Consider the following 20,985-nt stretch of genomic DNA (forward strand, 5'->3'; position numbering starts at 1 on the left):
TATCCCCTAAAGACCAAGGTGCAAGACCTTGTGAGAAGTGGGATTTTTTTTTGAGGACGTAGGTCCCAATGTAAAGAAAAACTCATTTCCCGAGCATGGGAAAGCTGCTGTGAACATGGTCCAGGGTTGCCCTGGCAAATACAAAGTCCTGTATGTTAATGACATAAGGCAGTCTTTGGTCGATATGCATAAGCTGTTGTGGGAACACAGCCACTACGAGCATGACCACGATAAGTGCCAGGTGTGCACTATCAACGAAAGAGGATGCTATCAAGTAAGAAGGGACATCCAAGAAATGATTGATCAAGGGATGATTGAGATACTTCAAAATCGTAATGAGGACGAAGTCGATGTTATCACTCCCGTGTTTAAGATTCTTGAGCCGGTTGTTGTCAAGTATGATGGCAGCAAGAAGAAAGTATCACCAGCTCTTGTAATAAAGCCAGCGGGCCCTGTCCCGTATGTGTCGGACAAAGTTGTTCCCTATCGATACAACGCAATTATGCTGGAAGATGGAAAGGAGGTTTCGTTGCCCTCAACTTCCGTGGTGAGCATTTCAGACGTCGGTGGTGTGACCCGTAGTGGTCGTGTTTTCTCGGTGCAGCCGAGATCCCATGAAGATGTCGTGAAAAGAACTGTTGTTAACCCTTTCGGTCCCGTGGGGACTTCTTCTCAAAATAATCCCGTTCCTGTTGTTGACCATGTTGCTGTCAAGAATAATAACACTCCTATCCTGGTTGGCCAGTCTGGCATTTTGAAAGAGAATGGTCATGAGATGCTAAGGCTCGTCAAAAAGAGTGAGTATAATGTTGTTGATCAGCTACTACAAACTCCATCAAAGATATCTGTCTTATCTTTGTTGATGAATTCCGAGCCACACCGCAAAGCTTTGCAAAGGGTGTTGGACGTGGCATACGTGGACCATGATGTCACAATAGAGCAGTTTGATAGCATTGTTGCAAATATAACCGCTTGCAACAACTTGAGCTTTTGTGATGCTGATCTTCCCGAGGAGGGAAAAGACCATAATTTGGCTTTACACATATCAATGAACTATAAGGATAATGCCCTGATCAATGTGTTGGTGGACACAGGGTCATCACTCAATGTGTTGCCAAAATCCACTCTTGCTAAACTTTCATACCAGGGGCCTCCCATGAGGCAGAGTGGAGTGGTTGTGAAGGCGTTTGATGGATCGCGCAAAACTGTGATCGGCGAATTAGAGCTCCCGATCAAGATTGGACCTAGTGATTTCCAGATCACTTTCCAGGTCATGGATATTCATCCATCTTATATTTGTTTGCTTGGCAGACCATGGATTCATGAGGCAGGCGCCGTGACATCCACCCTACACCGAAAATTGAAATTCGTAAATAATAAAAAGTTGGTGGTGATAAGGGGAGAGAAGGCTCTCTTGGCCAGTCATCTATCTTCCTTCTCCTATATTGACGCTAAGGATGAGGTTGGGACTCCGTTCCAAGCCTTATCTATTGCTGAGCCTTCAAGGAAAGGACTTTCTTCATTTGTCTCCTATAATGATGCAAAGTTGGCCATTGAGCATGGTGCAACTACTGGTTTGGGGCAAACGATCAAGTTGGAAGATAACAAGTCTCGTGCTGGCATGGGGTACTCTTCAGGCATTTCCAATGAGTATGGTTTGTTCTAGAGTGGTGGTTTCATCCACACTGTTGAAGACCAGGAGGCTGCTGCTATAGTGGAAGATAATAAAGAGGAAGATTCTGGCAACTTTGTCATCCCTGGAGGAATCTGCAATAATTGGGTCACTATTGATGTTCCAACAGTTGTCCATAAGTCCACGTAATGTGTTCATTTTGTTTAAAAACCCTTCTCCCATGCCAAAAGGAGAAGTGATGACATTGTTGGCACATTAATACAATGATATTCATTCAATAATTACATGTTAAATGTTTATTTTTTCCAAATTATTTTCCCTTTTTGCTTTTTGAATGAAACTGGTGATCACTAAAAAACCCTAAAAAAGAGAATAAAATCAATCTTTTCATCTGTATAATGATTTGCCTTTGCTTGAATTCTGAAATCTCTTTTTATATCCAAAATTATTATGCAGGCTGATCAAACCCGTTGAACATAATGATCCAACACCATCTCCCAACTTTGAGTTCCCTGTATTTGAGGCCGAAGAAGATGATGTTGAAGAGATTCCCGATAAGATTACTCGTCTACTTGAGCACGAGGATAAGATCATTCAGCCGCACCTTGAGAATCTGGAAACAGTCAACTTGGGGTCTGAAGACTACATTCGTAAAGTGAAGATTGGGGCACTCCTGGAAGAGTCTGTGAAGAAGGGGTTGATTGAGTTTCTACAAGAATACGTCGACGTCTTTGCCTGGTCATATGAAGACATGCCTGGTCTAGATACTGATATCGTGCAACATTTCCTGCCTTTGAAGCCTGAGTGTGTGCCTGTGAAGCAGAAGCTCAGAAGAACTCATCCTGATATGGCAGTGAAGATTAAAGAAGAAGTTCAGAAGCAAATTGATGTGGGGTTTCTGGTGACTTTTACATATCCTCAATGGGTGGCCAATATTGTGTCTGTGCCTAAGAAAGATGGAAAAGTCCGAATGTATGTGGACTATCGAGACTTGAATAAAGCTAGTCCAAAAGATGATTTCCCTCTACCACATATTGATATGTTGGTAGAAATACAGCTAAATTCAAGGTCTTCTCATTTATGGACGGATTTTCTGGTTATAATCAGATTAAAATGGCACCCGAGGATATGGAGAAGACAACATTCATCACACCTTGGGGAACATTCTGTTATCGAGTGATGCCCTTCGGTTTGAAGAACACCAGAGCCACATATCAACACGCTATGACTACCTTGTTTCATGATATGATGCACAAGGAGATCGAGGTATATGTTGATGATATGATTGCGAAGTCGAGAATGGAAGGTGAACACGTAGAACACTTGTTGAAGCTTTTTCAGCGTTTGAGGAAGTATAAACTCCGCCTAAATCCGAACAAGTATACATTTGGAGTCCGTTCCGGTAAGTTATTGGGCTTTATTGTCAATGAAAGAGGTATTGAAGTTGATCCCGCCAAGGTCAAAGTAATACAAGAGATGCCTGCGCCCAAAACTAAGAAGCAAGTCCGAGGTTTTCTTGGCCGCTTGAATTACATTTCGAGATTTATATCCCACATGACTGCCACATGTGTGCCTATATTCAAGCTTCTTCGGAAAGATCAATCTTGTGATTGGACCGAAGATTGCCAAAAGGCCTTTGACAGTATCAAAGAGTATCTGTCTGAGCCTCCGATTCTGTCTCTGCCTGTTGAAGGGAGACCATTGATTATGTACTTGATAGTGCTTGAGGACTCCATGGGTTGTGTATTGGGTCAGCAAGATGAATCAGGGAAGAAAGAGTATGCTATATACTATATGAGTAAGAAGTTCACTGATTGTGAGTCTCGATACTCAATGCTTGAGAAGACATGTTGTGCTTTGGCTTGGGCTGCTAAGCGCTTACGCCAGTATATGTTGAATCATACGACTTGGTTGATATCCAAAATGGATCTAATCAAGTATATCTTTGAGAAGCCTGCTTTAACTGGGAGGATTGCCCGTTGGCAGATGCTGTTGTCTGAGTATGATATTGAGTATCGGGCTCAGAAAGCTATTAAAGGTAGTATCTTGGCTGACCACTTGGCACATCAACCAATTGAAGATTATCAGTCTGTTCAGTACGACTTCCCTGATGAGGAGATTCTGTATTTGAAGATGAAAGATTGCGATGAGTCTACGCTCGATGAAGGGCCAGAACCTGGTTCCCGATGGGGTATGGTGTTCGATGGCGCTGTTAATCAATATGGAAATGGTATTGGGGAAGTGATTATTGCTCCTCAGGGTACACATTTTCCTTTTACAGCAAGGCTAACTTTCAAATGCACGAATAATATGGCGGAGTATGAGGCATGTATTATGGGTTTGGAAGAATGTATTGATCTTAAGATCAAGCATCTTGATATTTATGGTGATTCGGCCCTTGTTGTTAATCAGATTAAGGGTGAATGGGAGACGAATCAGCCTGGCCTCATCCCATATAGAGATTATGCGAGGAGGATTTCAACGTTCTTTACTGAGGTTGACTTCCATCATATTCCTTGAGATGAGAATCGGATGACAGATGCTCTTTCTACGCTTGCTTCGATGATTGTGGTGAAATATTAGAATGAAGTCCCCAATATCACTGTGATGCGCTTGGATAGACCAGCTCATGTATTTGCAGCTGAAGAAGTGAAAGATGATAAGCCATGGTATTTTGATATCAAGTGTTTTCTTCAGAGTCAGATTTACCCGCTTGGGGCATCTATTAAAGATAGGAAAACTTTGAGAAGATTATCAGGCAGTTTCTACCTTAGTGGCGATGTGCTTTATAAGAGGAATTTTGACATGGTTTTGCTCATATGCGTGGATAGACACGAAGCAGACCTGTTGATGACTAAAGTCCACGAGGGTTCATTTGGTACTCATTCCAATGGACATGCCATGGCAAAGAAGATGTTGAGAGCAGGCTACTATTGGTTGACAATGGAGTCTGACTGCTGCAGATATGTGAAGAGATGCCACAAGTGTCAGATTTATACAGATAAGATTCATATTCCCCCGACACTTCTGAATGTTATTTCCTCACGCATGGTCTTTCTCTATGTGGGGAATTGACATGATTGGCATGATAGAGCCTAAGGCGTCTAAGGGTCACCATTTTATTCTCGTAGCAATTAATTACTTCACCAAGTGGGTTGAAGCGGCATCGTATGCGAACGTGACCAGGCCGGTGGTTGTGAAGTTTATCAAGAATCAACTCATATGCCGATATGGTGTGCCAGACAAGATCATTATTGATAATGGATCTAACTTGAACAACAAGATGATGAAAGAGCTGTGTAGTGAGTCCAAGATTGCACATCATAATTCTTCTCCTTATAGACCCAAGATGAATGGGGTTGTTGAAGCTGATAACAAGAACATCAAGAAGATTATCCAAAAGATGGTTGTTACGTACAAAGATTGGCATGAGATGTTGCCATTTGCTTTGCATGGTTATCGTACATCTGTCTGCACTTCAACAGGGGCAACCCCTTTCTCCCTTGTATATGGCATGGAGGATGTGCTCCCCATGGAGGTTGAGATCCCATCAATGAGAGTCTTGATGGAAGCCAAGTTGACTGAGGCTGAATGGGTTCAGAGCCGTTATGACCAACTGAATTTGATTGAAGAGAAGAGATTAACTGCCATGTGTCATGGTCAATTATATCAATAAAGGATGAAGAAAGCCTTTGATAAGAAGGTCAAGCCTCGTGTGTTCCGAGAAGGTGACCTCGTGTTCAAGAAAGTTTTGTCTTTCGCGCCCGATTCCAGGGGCAAGTGGACTCCAAACTATGAAGGTCCATATGTTGTTAAGAGAGCCTTTTCAGGCGGTGCTTTGATAGTTACAACTATGGATGGGGAGGATTTCACTCGTCCTGTGAATTCAGATGCAGTCAAGAAATACTTTGCCTAGAATAAAAACAGAATAGCTCGCTAAGTGAAAACCCGAAAGGGCGACTTAGGCAAAAATGAGCGTCTCGGTGGATTGAAAACCCAAAAGGGCGGTCCAGGAAAAATTTAGAGACATGAAAAAATAAATATATATCCCGCTAGATTGAGTACCTCACCCTGGGGCAATCTAGGAAAAAATTAGGGATTTAGCAAGTAATTGCATCCTGACAAGACTTTGTTCTGCAACTGTCGTCTGTCAAAGATTCTCGCTCATTCATCGTCAACTGAAGCTTCAAATACATTGGATTCATAGTTGGTGGAGAAATGGTCATTATGTTCAATGTAGCCCTTTTCCAATATATATCACCAATTTCAAATTTTGTAAAGATCCATGGAGTCTCGCCATTTGCGGACTACCATTCTATCAAATAAATTTGAGCCTTTATCCAATTCTTTGCATTCTTATTTGTTTCTGTTCAACAAATGTTTGCATGTTTTAATTGATAAATATCATTTTTTTAAACAAATAAAGTTTTATAATTTGTTTTTAAACAAAGTGAACATTCACAATGACTGAAAAGATAAATGGAACGTCTTCAGTGCTCTCCCAAGGATAGTACGATCTCCAAAAGGGTAAGACATTTGTTCATATTTCTGGCATGATTGCATCCTCTTCATCGTTTTTCAGGTTGTCTCCTCAGCGAGCACAGAGGAAGGTGATACGTCATTAAATCCCCAGAAAGTCTGGAGTTTTGACCTTGATTTCTTAGAGATGTCTATACCTCCGTCCTCAGATCCCCAGTTGATAAAAAAATCGATATGCTATCTATTTTTCGAGGAAGTTGGTTTTTCCCTCAGCATAAATGGAAATCTCCCGCAAAGTGAGCTGGAATTCCCAGCATGAGTGGAAATCCTCGGCGAGTTGGCTTTCAGTTTCTCCCCAACGGGTTTGCCTACAACTCATCCCCAGTAGGTTTGCTCACAACAGACTCTCCCCAATTGGATCGCCTACAGTCTTTCCCTAGTGGAGTTGCCTGATCAGAGCCTGATATTTTGTTTCCCCTCCCCCCCTTTATTGGAAGGTTTCCTATAAATTGAGATGGCGGTGAAGATGTTGTGTCCTTCCCCAGTGGAGCATTGGTTCTCTTTCCTCCTAGCAGAGATATCTCTCCAACAGATAAGAGGAAGCATGTTGATTTTTGGAACTTCTGTTTGGTGGATATTCCCCACAGAGTTTCACATCATCCCTTGATGAGTTCCCCAGTAGAGTTTCTTCTACGATGAAATCTTATCCGTGTTGAACTCCCCAGTAGAGTTTCCCCTATGTTGGATCCTTTGTTTGTTCAGCAGCAAATCCCTGGCGGTGACTCTGTAGCTTCCCCAGCATTTGGTAGTTGTGACCTTTGCCTCTCCCCAACAGCGGTTTCTAATCCTTAGCAGTGGGCTTTGTCCCTAGCAGTGATTGGTGTTTCCTGGTATTAGATGCTCCCCACCAGACTGGATTTCCTCCCGTGAGCCTGGCTGTTCTCTTTTGAGATGTTATATCGGATGTTTGACTATTGATTCTTGGACCTGTTTGTGTTAGATATGTTTGTTTGTCAGCATTAATCATACATAAACCATGCATATACATGCATAATTATAACATTCTGATATTCATGTTGCATTCTTGTCATATATCTTTGCTTGTTATCTCCTGTTAGTGGTGAAATGTTTTTCCCCAAGCAGATGATTGTGTCTGATCTCTCCATATAGAGTCAGCCTTATAGGCAGAAAGTGTTTATCTTTCCTTCATTATTCCCCACTGAGTTATGTCCTCGTGGATGATTATTATTTCAGTTTCCTCCCTAAATATGTATTGGGACGGAATTACACCCTTGAGTTACATCCTCATTGGGTCGAGTCTTGTTTGATTGTGTTTTTCTAGCTCGTTCCTAGATTGACTCCTTTCTTGTTATTTTCCCTGCAGTTTCCCTGTGGTTTAGTTGTTCAATTACTCAGTAACCAGTAATTGTCCTTCCTTCCCCAGTGGTTCTTTGTGGCTTTCTACCCAGTAACCGGTAGTTTGTAAGTCCTATTTTTGTGGTTTTCTATCCAATAACGGGTAAACGTAATCCCCTCTTTATTGGTTATCTTTATCCAATATTCGGTATTGATATTCCTTCATTTTTGAGTATATTACCCAGTAACTGGTAATATATCTCCTGGATGATTGCTTTTGTTAAGCAATTTATCCCTAGCGAGTCATCTTTCATTTACCCTTGTTTGGTAATGTTTGTTTCTCCCCTTGATTGGTCATCATTTTATACCCAGTAACCGGTATCCCGATGTCCTTTCTTTTCGGTCGATTTATCCTTTATTAAACCAGTAACCGGTTGTGGATAATCTTCCATGCGAGTATGTTATCTACGTTCTGACGGTAATAGATAACATATCTCATGCACTCTTCAGTCGAAGTCTTTTTCTTCCCCAGTTGAGTAAGATTCGTATTTCCTTTGTGGAATCGAATGTTCATCCTGTAAATCGAGTTTGCTGTTTCAGCCCTCCTTTTCAGATGATGAGTGTCTTGGATATGTTCCCAATTCACGCCCGGTTGGTCACCTATTATATACCCAGTAACCGGTATCCCTGGTGTTCCTTCCTTCTGCTCCCTATTATGACTTTTGTCCCCTGTGGAGTCAGATTTTCCTGAGTTGAGATATACCTTTTAGGTCTTCCTCATATGTTTTGGATGATTGATATCTCTCACCCTTATACCGGTCTTAGATATTCTTTCTCCCTGAGCGTGTTGTTATCTCACCCTCATACCGGTGTTTTGATAACATGTCTCTCTTTGAGTTTATTACCCAGTAACCGGTAATTTCTCATTTTTCTCAGTTGAGTCCCTTGTGGATTTCCCCACGTGAGTCCGGAATTTTATCCGAGGTATCCTTTATGGATAGTTTTGTTGTATTGGCATATTCCCCAAATCATGCATCTTTGCGTCAGCTCGAGTCTTTCCATTGATTTATTTTCATGGAATCCCTTTGGGTCTCCCAGCAAGTTCTTAAGTCGTGACATGCTCACGTATTTTTTCCCTATTTTCCCCAGAGTCTCTGTCTCCTTAAGTGAGCATATTACTCCTATGGATTTCCAATTTCTTCTGATTTCTTTTCTTCTTTGTGGTCATATTCCCCCATAGAGTATTAACTTTTGCATACATACATTTGTATCATGAGGTCTCTTAGGGACCAAAATTCGTCTCTTTGTTATTATTTAAGCCCATTCTACCTCGTCGAGACGAAGATTTTAACCTTCATATCTCCGGATAGAATGACCTTAAATAGGGGCATTTGTAATACCCCAACTTTGACCCTAAGATCCCTCAGGTCATCATATCATTGCTCATTGCATTGCCTCAAGGATCATAGCATGTTTTGGCTCCTTAACCCTAGGGTTGGGACTTGTGTGAGTGGTTTGAGACCACCAAGCATACTTGTATTATATATTATTGCTTTTCTTATTTTTATTACTAACCAAAAGCACAAAAATATATCACTAACTCTTTTTGTTTTGAAGCTCAAGTGATCATGTGCTCCCATGCTCCTAGGAGGCTCCTAAGCTCAACGAAATGGCTAGATGAAGATGAGAAAAAGCATGACAATGGTCCACAAAGTTCCTAATCATCATATATGTCTCCCAAGTATTTCAATTATCCAATTTGATCAAGATAACCCAAAGGGCTTAAGGTTTGTTTCCCAAGGAAACCCTAATTCAACTATGCTTTGACTGTGCCTTGCTCATGAAGTAACCTCAACCTATGGTCAAATTTAATCAAGTGAAGTTCTTTCATTCATTATTTTATGCATATATGAGCCTATTTGAGAATACTCAATCATTCATTCATCAAGATTTGAAGTTTGGCCTTGAGAAGTTGACTAGTCAAGTCATCTGACTAAACTGAAGATCACTGAGACACAACTTATAATGTGTTTGTCAAATGAAGATGAGACCAAGAGAAAACATGTTATTAATAACCATATGAACAACTTTAATGTTCATAAAAAATCCATTTGAAACTTGTAAGGTCATCATTAATTTCAAAACATTATAGGTCATTTTGACTGAAACCCTAATTTTGGGTCAACTTCCCAAGGACCTAACTTCCTTTTTTTTATGATTTTGAGGTGAAACTAATTGCATTGGAAAACTTAAGATGTATTCAAATGTTATGTTGGACAAAATTTCATAATCCTAAAAGAAACACATGTGATAATACAAAACATTATAGGTCACTTTGGACCAAAGCCACTGAATCTTGAAAAAGTCCAACTTCAAGTGCCCATAACTTTCTCATCAAAAATCCAAATGATGCAAAATTTAAGTCCAAATTGATCATCTTGAAAAGATCTACAACTTTTATGTTGATGGTTTTTTTCATTTGAGACTTGCATCATTGAAACAGAAGGGCTTGAAGTTGGTCACTTTTGGCAAAATTTTCAAAAGATATGTTTTGTACATCAAACTTCAGGGCCAGTTTTCACAATTTTCCAAACTCCAAATGGATTTTTGTCCAACATAACTTTTGTTCCTTATGTCAAGACCTTTCCAACCATTACTCACATGCCTATGTTTGGATTTTTTAAGAGTGTCTTTAAAAGAGGAGAACATTTATGCCCAATTATGGAATTCATGATGAAACTTCATGCATAAGCAATTGCAATGCAAACCACACATCCAAATCAATTCATTATGCTATAAGCTTGTAAAACCATCAGCTTTTGGGCCTCACATGCGCCTGTACAGGCCCATGCATGGAGGACCCAAAGCTTCATGCACACAGATTCTTCACCTCTTGGCATCAGCTTCAGCTATAAATACATGACATACTTCATTTATTTATCATCCTTGAGTCAACCTGAAGCTCTGCAGAAATTGAATCCCAACCACACTAGAGGAATCTTGATTTCATTTTCTCAAATTCAAACTTGAATTTCAACTTCCCTGGTTGATCTTCAGTTTATAATTCCTAAGCCTATCATCATCACCATCTCAAGAGCACGCTGCAAGCAAGAATTTGGTTGGATCGTGCTCATCAAAGTTGCACTTCAAAGGTTTACATCTCAACTGTTTTGATTCGAATCTCACCATATATTATGCTTTACTTGTGTTTGTTTGGTTATCTGAAGTCCTCGTGTGAGAGGCAAGCCAACGGTGGCTTTAATTTTGTGAATTAATGCATTTCAGATTTAACACCTGGATTTTCCATCTGAGATTTCTCCTTCCATAGGGATCTTGAGAGAAATCCAAGGTTACAGGGGTGATGTATATCACCCCAGCTTTAATTTGGTATAAGACACGTGTAGTTTGGTTGAGGTTGCAAAACCTGCAACTGGTGGCCGGTTTCTGTTTGCTCACCGGAGAAGACGGTGGTTTCCACCACCGTCCCCACATGGAACTCCCTTGGCCCTTGGATCTGACTCCTATGATCTAATCTCAGTCTTTGTTATATTTGACTTTTTAAAATCCATTTTGTTTCGCGCTTGACTCATATACATGATGCGCGCGCCTCTGATCTGTTGATGTTGTCCACGTCAATTAATGAGATGGATCGTGCACTTCCTGATTTTTCTATTTTTCTAATTTATGTTTTGTTTTTCTTTTACTCCATTTATTTTTAAAAATTCATAATTATTTTATTTGGAATCACAAAAATATGGGACCAATTGCAAAAAAAATCTTTTAAAATCTAGTTTCATAATCTGATTTTTAATTATTTTTGTGATGCCATTTAATATTTTTTGTGAATTATTTTCTTTTTAATTGTTTTTAATTCATTTTAAATACATTTAGATATTCAAAAATTCCAAAAGTATTTTCTTAACACATTTGGATCATGATAAGTCTATGAAAAATATTCTCATATATTTCTTAATTGATTTGAGATTTATTTGAAATTTTAGTTCATTTGTGTTATTTTGCTTGATTTTTAATTGTTTTAAAATAGTTTCTGTTTTCAAAAAATGTTGAGAAAATTTGTCAAACCTTGTTTGACCATGTTAGACTTATGATGATTCAATTGGACTTATCCAACTTGATTTAAATTGAATTTGAAGTTTGTTCTTGTTTTGTTCATTTTATTTTATGTATTATTTTAATTCCAAAAAATACCAAAAATATGTTTGACTTTTCTTGACTTCTAATCTTCATTTTACTTCTGTTTATCATTGGTTGATGTTAATTCCATTCTCATTTGACCATTGTATTTTGATTATGTCATTTGAATTCTTCTTTATTCATTTCATTTCATCTTCTTCTTCTTCTTTTTCTTTTGGCCAATGAGTTAATGATTTGTAGTTAGCCTTGACATATGAGAGGCTTAACCTTCTTTGATCCAAATCAAATTCAGCTTGATCAAAGACCAAGTGAATTGCTTTGTGTCCAAGATAGGTTGCTTCTTGGTCAAGCAAAGAACTTGAAATCCATACAAGGCCTTTCCATATTTTCTTTTGGCATGGCAAGTTGTAGGAGCTTGGCTTACTAGTCATGATCTCTAACTTGTGTTTGTTTGCCTATAGTTTTATTGACCAGCCTCAGATAGGTGTGACTATTACATTAGTCCACTTACGATTGCTTAACATAGCGCTAAATTGCCAAATGGCACACTAACACTAACTACTAATTACTAACTTTTAATTCAAGCATTTAATTCTTGAAATTTATCTTAATGCAATTTAATTTCTTGCTCATTTATTCATATTGTATTTTCCCTTTGCTCACTTGAGCTCATGTTTATGTTTGTGCCATTTTCCTTTTGCTCATTTGAGCTTATTATTGTATATAAACAGATTGTTGCTTTGTGTTTGTTTTGTGATTGTTTGTGTGATCCCAATGCAAAAAGGAGAAAGGTCTTAGAATTAGGACCTTACCTATGCTTAATGGAGTTCAAGAGCAACTAGGCCTCATGCCTTTAGAATGCTAAACTTGTTGAAGAGCAACTAGGCCTCATGCCTTTAGAATGCTTAATCTTGAAGTTGTCTTCAAAGGAACCCTAATCCAAAACTCTTTCTTTGTACATTCCTCTTATTGCATTGTGAATTTTTTGATTGTTTGTTCTTGTGTGATAGGGATTCCAAACTTGAGATAGTAAGAAGGACCATTGTCATGAATAGCCAAGTTAAGAAATACAAGCCAATTAGAGATCCTAGGAGCTTGAATGTTTAAATGTTTTGATTGCTTGTTGCTTGCTAAGTCCAAAGGAAAGGAGCATCTTGAATCATCTTTATGATCTCAAGAAAGGAACTCCAAGGGTTTTATATCTTCTCTCATCTTTACATGTTTAGGACTAACCCTTCTCTTCTTCTCTCCACTCTAACCCAAGCCAAACTCATTTTGTGCAAACATTACCATTGTTTTCAAAATTAGAAACCTAGGCCATATGGCTTTGATTTTTCAAACTCTTTTCATTAATACTTATTTTCAATGAACCTTAAGTCAACTTTGACTTCATTTTTGTGAATACTTTTAACTTGTAAATACAACTCACTTCAAATTGTTTTTGTGGTTCCAATGGCCACCTTTGTTAAAACCTTTTTCATAAACATTAGTCATTAGGTTTGAGTTATCATAGTGGTTGATATAAACCTCACCTTATCCTTAGTGATTGGACTATAAGTCTTCCATACTTATTATAGGGTGGATCCCTCACTAGTATGTTGAAGCTCTCCTCACATGGTGGATTGTTGGTTTAGGTTGAGTTTTCTCCCTTTGATAACAAAAGACCTTAAGACTTTTGGTCAAATCAATTCACCAATATTTTGAGATTTTTATCCCGAACTACGAGGTTTTGATCCTACCTTTGTGATGGTACGTAGGCAATGGGTTTATCCATTCAAATAACAAAATTGTAAATATATGTATATCCTTTTCTCATCCCCCCAATCTTGTTTGCATAAATATTTTCACAAATACCAACCTACAATACACATTTGCAAAAAGGGCTCCCTTAGAGTACTAAGGATGTTTTGGGTGCTTAAAACCTTCCCATTGCATAACCAACCCCCTTACCCAGATCTCTGACATTTTTAGTAGTTTTTGATTTGATAAAACTTCTTGGTTTTTGTTCGCTTTCTAACCTTTCCTTTGGATAAATAAAAGTGTGGTGGCGACTCGAATTGTATGATTTACTTTTGATTTAGTCAATAAATCTAAAGGTAACGAATATCCCGCTACAAATGGTAAACATTTTTGTATATTTCTCTCCATTGATTACAACGTTGGCCTTAGTCTACCATAGAATCTGGCTCCCAAGGCCTTGCTTCGGCTAACGATGATTGGACCGGTCCTTGACCTTCTGATATCTAGCTTGTAGCGTAGGGCTCCAGGGTCATAGTTAATGCCTTTATCCATAACTTTTTCCTGGACATTTCAATTTTTTTCGCCCACCGAGATGCTCCTTTTTGCCTAAGCCTCCCTTTCGGGTTTTCGACCCAGCGAGCTTCATATATGTTCCCTAACTTTGCATGGACAATTCATTTTTTGGTCCATCGGGATAGCCATTTTTGCCTAGATCACCCTTGCGGAGATTAATCTAGCGGGCTTTCATCATTTCTTTTTAGGCATAATATTTTTTGACTATGTCTGCATTCACCAGCGAAGGCAAATCTTCCCCATCCATTGTTGTGAGGATTAGAGACCCACCTGAGAAGGCCTTTTTAACGACGAAAGATCCCTCATATTTGGGATTGCCTTGCGGGTCTGAGTGAATGGCAGAATATCTTTTGAGCACAAGTTCTCCAGTGTGGTACTCGCGGGGAAGAATCTTTTTGTCAAAAGCTCGTTTGAGACGTGTTTGGTATAGCTGACCATGGCAGACGACCGTCAAACGCTTCTCTTCGATCAGACTCAGTTGGTCTGACCGTGATTGGACCCATTCAGCTTCATCAAGATCAACTTCCATGATGACTCTGAGTGAAGGTATCTCGACTTCAATTGATAGGACATCTTCCATCCCATATACCAATGAATATGGAGTTGCCCTAGTGGATGTGCGGACTAAGGTTCTGTAACCGTGTAGAGCAAAGGGTAACATCTCATGCCAGTCCTTGTATGTCTTGACCATCTTCTGGATGATTCTCTTGATATTCTTGTTAGTTGCTTCTACGGTGCCGTTCATCTTGGGCCGGTATGGTGAAGGGTTGTGGTGCTCAATCTTAAATTCTTTGCATAACTCCCTCATCATATTGTTGTTGAGGTTAATGGCATTGTCAGTGATGATCTTGCTAGGTATCCCATAGCGACAGATTATCTCTTTCTTGATAAACTGGGTAACCACTTGTCGAGTGACATTAGCATATGAAGCAGCTTCGACCCATTTCGTGAAGTAATCGATAACGACTAGGATGAATTGATGCCCATTGGAAGTTTTGGGCTCTATCATCCCAATCATATTTATGCCCCATATAGAAAAAGGCCATGGAGAAGTCAGAACATTCAGTGGAGTTGGTGGCACACAGATCTAGTCACCATATATCTGGCACTTATGGCATCTTTTCACAAAATTGTAGCAATCAACCCCCATTGTTGTCCAATAATAACCATCCTGAAGGATCTTCTTGGCCATAGCGGGACCCTTTGCATGTACACCCTTGCAACCTTCGTGTATAAACTTTATGATTGTACTAGCTTCGTGTCTATCCATGCATCTGAGCAGTACAAAATCATAATTCCTTTTGTATAGTACATCACCGTTTAGGAAGAACTTGGAAGAGAGTCTTCTCAGAGATTTATTATCGGTAATGGATACACCCCCGTGATATTGTTGTTTCTCCAGAAAGGTCTTTATATCATAGAACCAAGGTTTAACGTCAAGATCGGCCTCAATTGCTAGACAATGTGCAGGTTCATCTAAGTGGTCAATCTGGATGGATGGTGCTTCATTCTTCCATTTGACTTTGAACATAGATGCCAACGTGGCTAGAGCGTCTGCTAACTGATTTTCCTCCCTAGAAATATGATGAAAAGAGATTTCATCAAAATAGGGTATCCGTTTTCTGATATGCTCTTTATAAGGTATCAACTTGCTATCCCGAGTCTCACCTTTCACCTAACTGATTACCAGAGCTGAATCACCAAATACCTCAAGAATCCTGATCCTTAAGTTGATTGTCGCCTCTAAATCATAGATACATGCCTCATATTTTGCCATATTATTGGTGCAGTCAAAACACAATCTAGCGGTAAATGGAAGGTGGAAACCAGTGGGTGAAGTGATAACCACACTTATACCGTGACCTCGAGCATTGGAAGCACCGTCGAACACGAGTGTCCATCGCGATCCTGGTTCGGGGCTTACCTCGAAGCCTGACATAGTGAAGTCTCTGATAAACATGATGTCCTCATCTGGAAAGTCAAACCTCAATGGTTGATAACCTTCGACAGGCAGGTGAGCAAGATAGTCAGACAAAACACTCCCTTTATTTCTTTCTAGGTCACATACTGTATATCATACCTGGTTAGCAACATTTTCCACCGGGCAATTCTACCAGTTACAGCAGGCTTTTTGAATATATACTTGATCGGATCCATCTTGGATATCAATAAAGTAGTGTGACAAATCATATATTGTCTCAGGCGTCGAGCAACCCAAGTCAAAGCACAACAAGTTTTCTCCAAAAGTGAGTATCGAGTCTCACATTCAGTGAATTTCTTGCTGAGATAGTAGATATCATGTTCTTTCTTGCATGTGTCATCGTGTTGACCCAAAATGCAACCCATGGATTCATCGAGTACCGTGAGGTACATAATGAGGGGTCTACCAGGAACCAGTGGTATCAAGATTGGTGGTTCTTGCAAGTACTTTTTTATTTTATCTAATGCCGCTTGGCAATCGTTGTTCCACACAATAGATTGGTTTTTTCTCAACAATTTGAATATCGGTTTGTAGGTAGCCGTCAAGTGAGATATGAATCTGGAGATGTAATTAAGTTGCCCAAGGAAGCCTCAGACTTCTTTTTTCTGTTCGGGGAGCTGGCATTTCTTGGATGGCTCGAACTTTGTCGGGATCAACCTCAATACCCCTTCTGATTGACTATGAAACCCAAGAGTTTACCAGATCAGACCCCAAAAGTACATTTAGTCGGATTCAGGCGTAGTTTAAACTTTCGGAGTCTGACAAACAATTTCTTCAGGTTCACAAAGTGATCTTCCTCAGTTCTGAATTTGGCAATCATGTCGTCCACATAAACCTCGATCTCTTCATGAATCATGTCATGGAAGAGGGTTATCATGGCACGCTGATATGTTGCCCCTGCGTTCTTCAAGCTGAATGGCATGAATTTGTAGCAGTAAGTTCCCCAAGGTGTGATGAAAGTTATTTTCTCCATATCGTCTGGTGATATCTTTATCTGATTGTACCTGGAGAACCCATCCATGAAAGAAAAGACGGAGAATTGAGTTGTATTGTCAACCAAGACATCAATATGAGGCAAAAGAAAGTCATCCTTTGGACTCGCTCTATTGAGATCTCGATAGTCTACACACATTCTGACTTTACCATCTTTGTTTGGAACTGGAACGATATTAGCGACCCACTGGGGATATTTAGAAATGGCTAAGAAGCCAGCGTCTAGCTGTTTCTTAACCTCTTCCTCGATCTTGAGTGCCATATCAGGTCTAGTCCTTCTGAGCTTCTGCTTGACTAGAGGATATTCAGGCTTGAATGGTAAGTGATGTTCAACAATGCTGGTGTCTAATCCTGGCATATCTTGGTACGACCAAGCGAAGACGTCAACATATTCACGCAACAACTCTACCAACTCGGAGTGTACATGCTCGGCAAGAGATGCCCCAACTTTTACCTCTTTTTTGTCAGTTTCAGATCCCAAGTTAATAACATCCACTGGTTCTTTGTATGGCTGAATCTCTTTCTCTTCGTGCTCAAGGAGCCGTGCTGGTTCAGCTGGTAATTCACAATCTTCCTCACTGTCGTCTTCAGCTTGGTTGATTGGAAATCCAGATTTATAGTTGATTTTAGTCGTGTCGTAATCAATGGTTTTATTCGCTCTGCATATGATGAGCTTATTATAGTATGCTTTTTTAGAAAAGTGGAAAAAAGAAAAAGAAATCTTTTTCCATTTCGTTGTTTTTAGTGAAAAGGGAAAAATAACTGAAGGAAAGGGAACACAAGTTTTGCATGTAAAAAGTACTTTTTTTTATTCACATAATACTTTTAAACATGGGGGTCCTTACAAGCTATCCTCTCGTCTCGGGCGACAACGACGGATGGAGAAAACAAAATGCATTATGTTTTTTCCAAGTACACCATGGGAATCACGGTGGTCGTCCAATTGGGAAGCTTGAACCCTGGAGGACATCTGCGAACAAGGCTGGGTGCCCCTGGCTTTCTACCACTAGACTCTCCAATAACTACCACGATATGCTCATTTTGATAGTCGACGCTGTTGAATTTGTCCAGGTTGAATTGCTTTCTCTTTGGACTCACCTAGCATTTTGCTGGGTGATAACCGATACCAAACCTGTCACACTTTTCTGCCACATTGACAACCTTACCCCAACTGGGAAGCAGGCCTTTCTCCAATGTCTGCTTGGCACTCTTTGCTGAGGATAGGATGGTAGAGGATGATTGGTTGTTGTTGGCTGTAGTAGAACTGACATCTTCAAACTCTAAACAGTGGAGCGGAACCTCGACGTTTCCTTCATCTGTTTCAACGTATCTGAAGGAGGAGAGTTCACTGACCAACAAATCTTCTTCACCAAACACAATTACCAGCTTGTCATCTATCAAGTATTTCAGCCTCTGGCGCAATGCAGAAGTGACTGCCCCGGGGGCATGAATCCATGGTCTGCCCAACAAACAACTGTAAGTTGGGTTGATGTCCATGACTTGGAATGTGATACTGAACTGGTGGGGTCCAACACAGATAGGAAAATCAACCTCCCCAATTACCTGCCTTCGGGAACCATTGAAAGCTCTAACGATCAATGCACTGGTCCTCATCTCGGGCCCTTTAAACTATAATTGGCTCAATGTAGACTTTGGCAATACATTAAGCAAAGATCCAGTATCAACGAGGACTCGGGATAAGAGAGAGTCAGTACATGTGACCGAAATGTGTAGTGCTTTGTTGTGGGCATTTCCCTCAGGAGGTAGCTCGGCTTCATTAAATCCCAGATACCTATTGGCGGTGATATGGCAACCACATCGTCAAATTGATCGACTATGATATCTTGCATCACGTGAGCGGCATTTAGAACTTTCAGCAATGCTTTGCGATGAGCCTCAAAACTCAATAGCAAAGATAAAATTGATATTTTAGAGGGCATTTGATTCAACTGGTCAACAATCTTAAAGTCACACACACACACACAAATATATATATATATATATATATATATATATATATATATATATATATATATATATATATATATATATATATATATATATATATATATATATATATATTATATATATATATATATATATATATATAATGTCTTTATTGATTAAATACTAATAGTAATTAATGAGATATTTATTTAAAAAAGATGTATATTGATAACAAAATATATTCTTCAGTTTAAAAATCTTGAATAACTATATTTGATATTTATCCCATATTTTCTGACAAATAAACAGAAGTTTAATATGTTTACTACAAATTAGATAAACCATTATTGACATTATTTATTAATATCTTTTCTTTTTATACTTTATACATTTAAATATTATAGTTCAGGTCTTGGAAAATAATAAGATAAAGATTTAAATAGTGTTTTTGTACCTATAATTTAGTGTAACTTAATGAGTTCTTGAATTTGGTCCATGTATTATTTTTTGTCTGAGTCCTTATATGTTAAATTCCGTTTGCTTTTAGTCCTTGACGTCACTTTTCAGTTACAAAAAAGTTGATGTGGCAAAAGTTGTTTACGTGGTAGATTTTTTATTTTATTTTTTATTTTTAATGAATTCCACGTAGAATAATTATTATTATTTAATTATTTGAGTATTAAATGAGAAAAGCAAAAACTTTCAAAAATTATCCAGTTTCAAACCCTAAACCTTCTATTTAGATAGAGGGCAAATCTTCACCAAGCGATTTGTATTTTTTGTGTAACATTTGTAATGCATCCTGAACGCATGAATAATTTAATTTAAAATAAGTTGCTTAAATATTTTAACTATTAATATTTAAATTATTATTATTTAAATCATTTGATATTTCCATTATTTAATATTTCAACTAATTTTATTTTAAATTAGTTTCTTAAATATTTTATACTATGAATATTTAAATGATTTAATATTTCAACTATTAATATTTAAATGATTTATTTTATTAAATAATAAGTTTATAAATTATTTTAATTATTTAATATTTCAACTATAAATATTTTTATTTTATTTTATTAAGTAATAAGTTAGTAAAATATTTAAATGATTTAATATTTGAACTATTAATATTTAAATTATTTAGTTGATTGAGTAGTTAGTTTATAAAATATTTCAATTATTTAATATTTCAACTATTAATTAGTTTATTACATATTTAATTAATATTTAATAATTTTGTGAGAAATACATAATAAAAAGTCAAATTGTTGAATAAATTAATAATAAAATAGTATGTTAAATATTAATAATTGAAATATTAAATAGTATATTAATAATATTGAGAGAAATAAGTATTTCAAATATTACTATTTTAACTATCAATTAAGAATAAAATAGTATATTAAACATTAATAATTAAAATATTAAATAGTCATTAAATATTAATAGTTGAAATGTAAAATAATTAAAATATTATGAGAAATATGTATTTCAAATATTACTAGTTAAAATATTAATAATTGAAGTATTAAATAGTATATTTAATAATATTGTGAGAAATACGTATTTAAAATATTGTTATTTTAATTATCAATTAATAATAAAAAAGTATAATAAATATGGGTAAGGTTAACTTGTGCCCTAGGGGTACAAATTAAGAACTAAATAAAGAAGTATTGTCTTGGAAATTGTGCACCGATTATAATAAGGATAATGCTAACTTGTGCCCTAGGGGCACAAGATAAGAAACCCACTCATAGAATGTTTGTATTGGAAAAAAACAATTTATAAATTAATTTTATATTTTTATTTAAATCAATGCACAATTTTCAACATAACATTACTTTCTTTAATTCTTAACTTGTGTCCTAGGGGCACAAGTTAGCATTACCCTTATAATAAAGTAAATTTATTTTTTTTAATTTTTATTTCTAATACAAACATTCTATAAGTGAGTTTCTTAACTTGTATTTTATGGGCACAAATTAGCATTACCCATTAAACATTAATAATTAAAATATTAAATAATTATTAAATATTAATAGTTGAAATATAAAATAGTTAAAATATTAAATAAATTATTTTGGTAATACTAAAATACCTATGTAATATATATTTGTGTTGC

This window comes from Lathyrus oleraceus, chromosome 4 (assembly GCF_024323335.1).
Source record: "Lathyrus oleraceus cultivar Zhongwan6 chromosome 4, CAAS_Psat_ZW6_1.0, whole genome shotgun sequence".
Classification (NCBI taxonomy): Eukaryota; Viridiplantae; Streptophyta; class Magnoliopsida; order Fabales; family Fabaceae; genus Lathyrus; species Lathyrus oleraceus.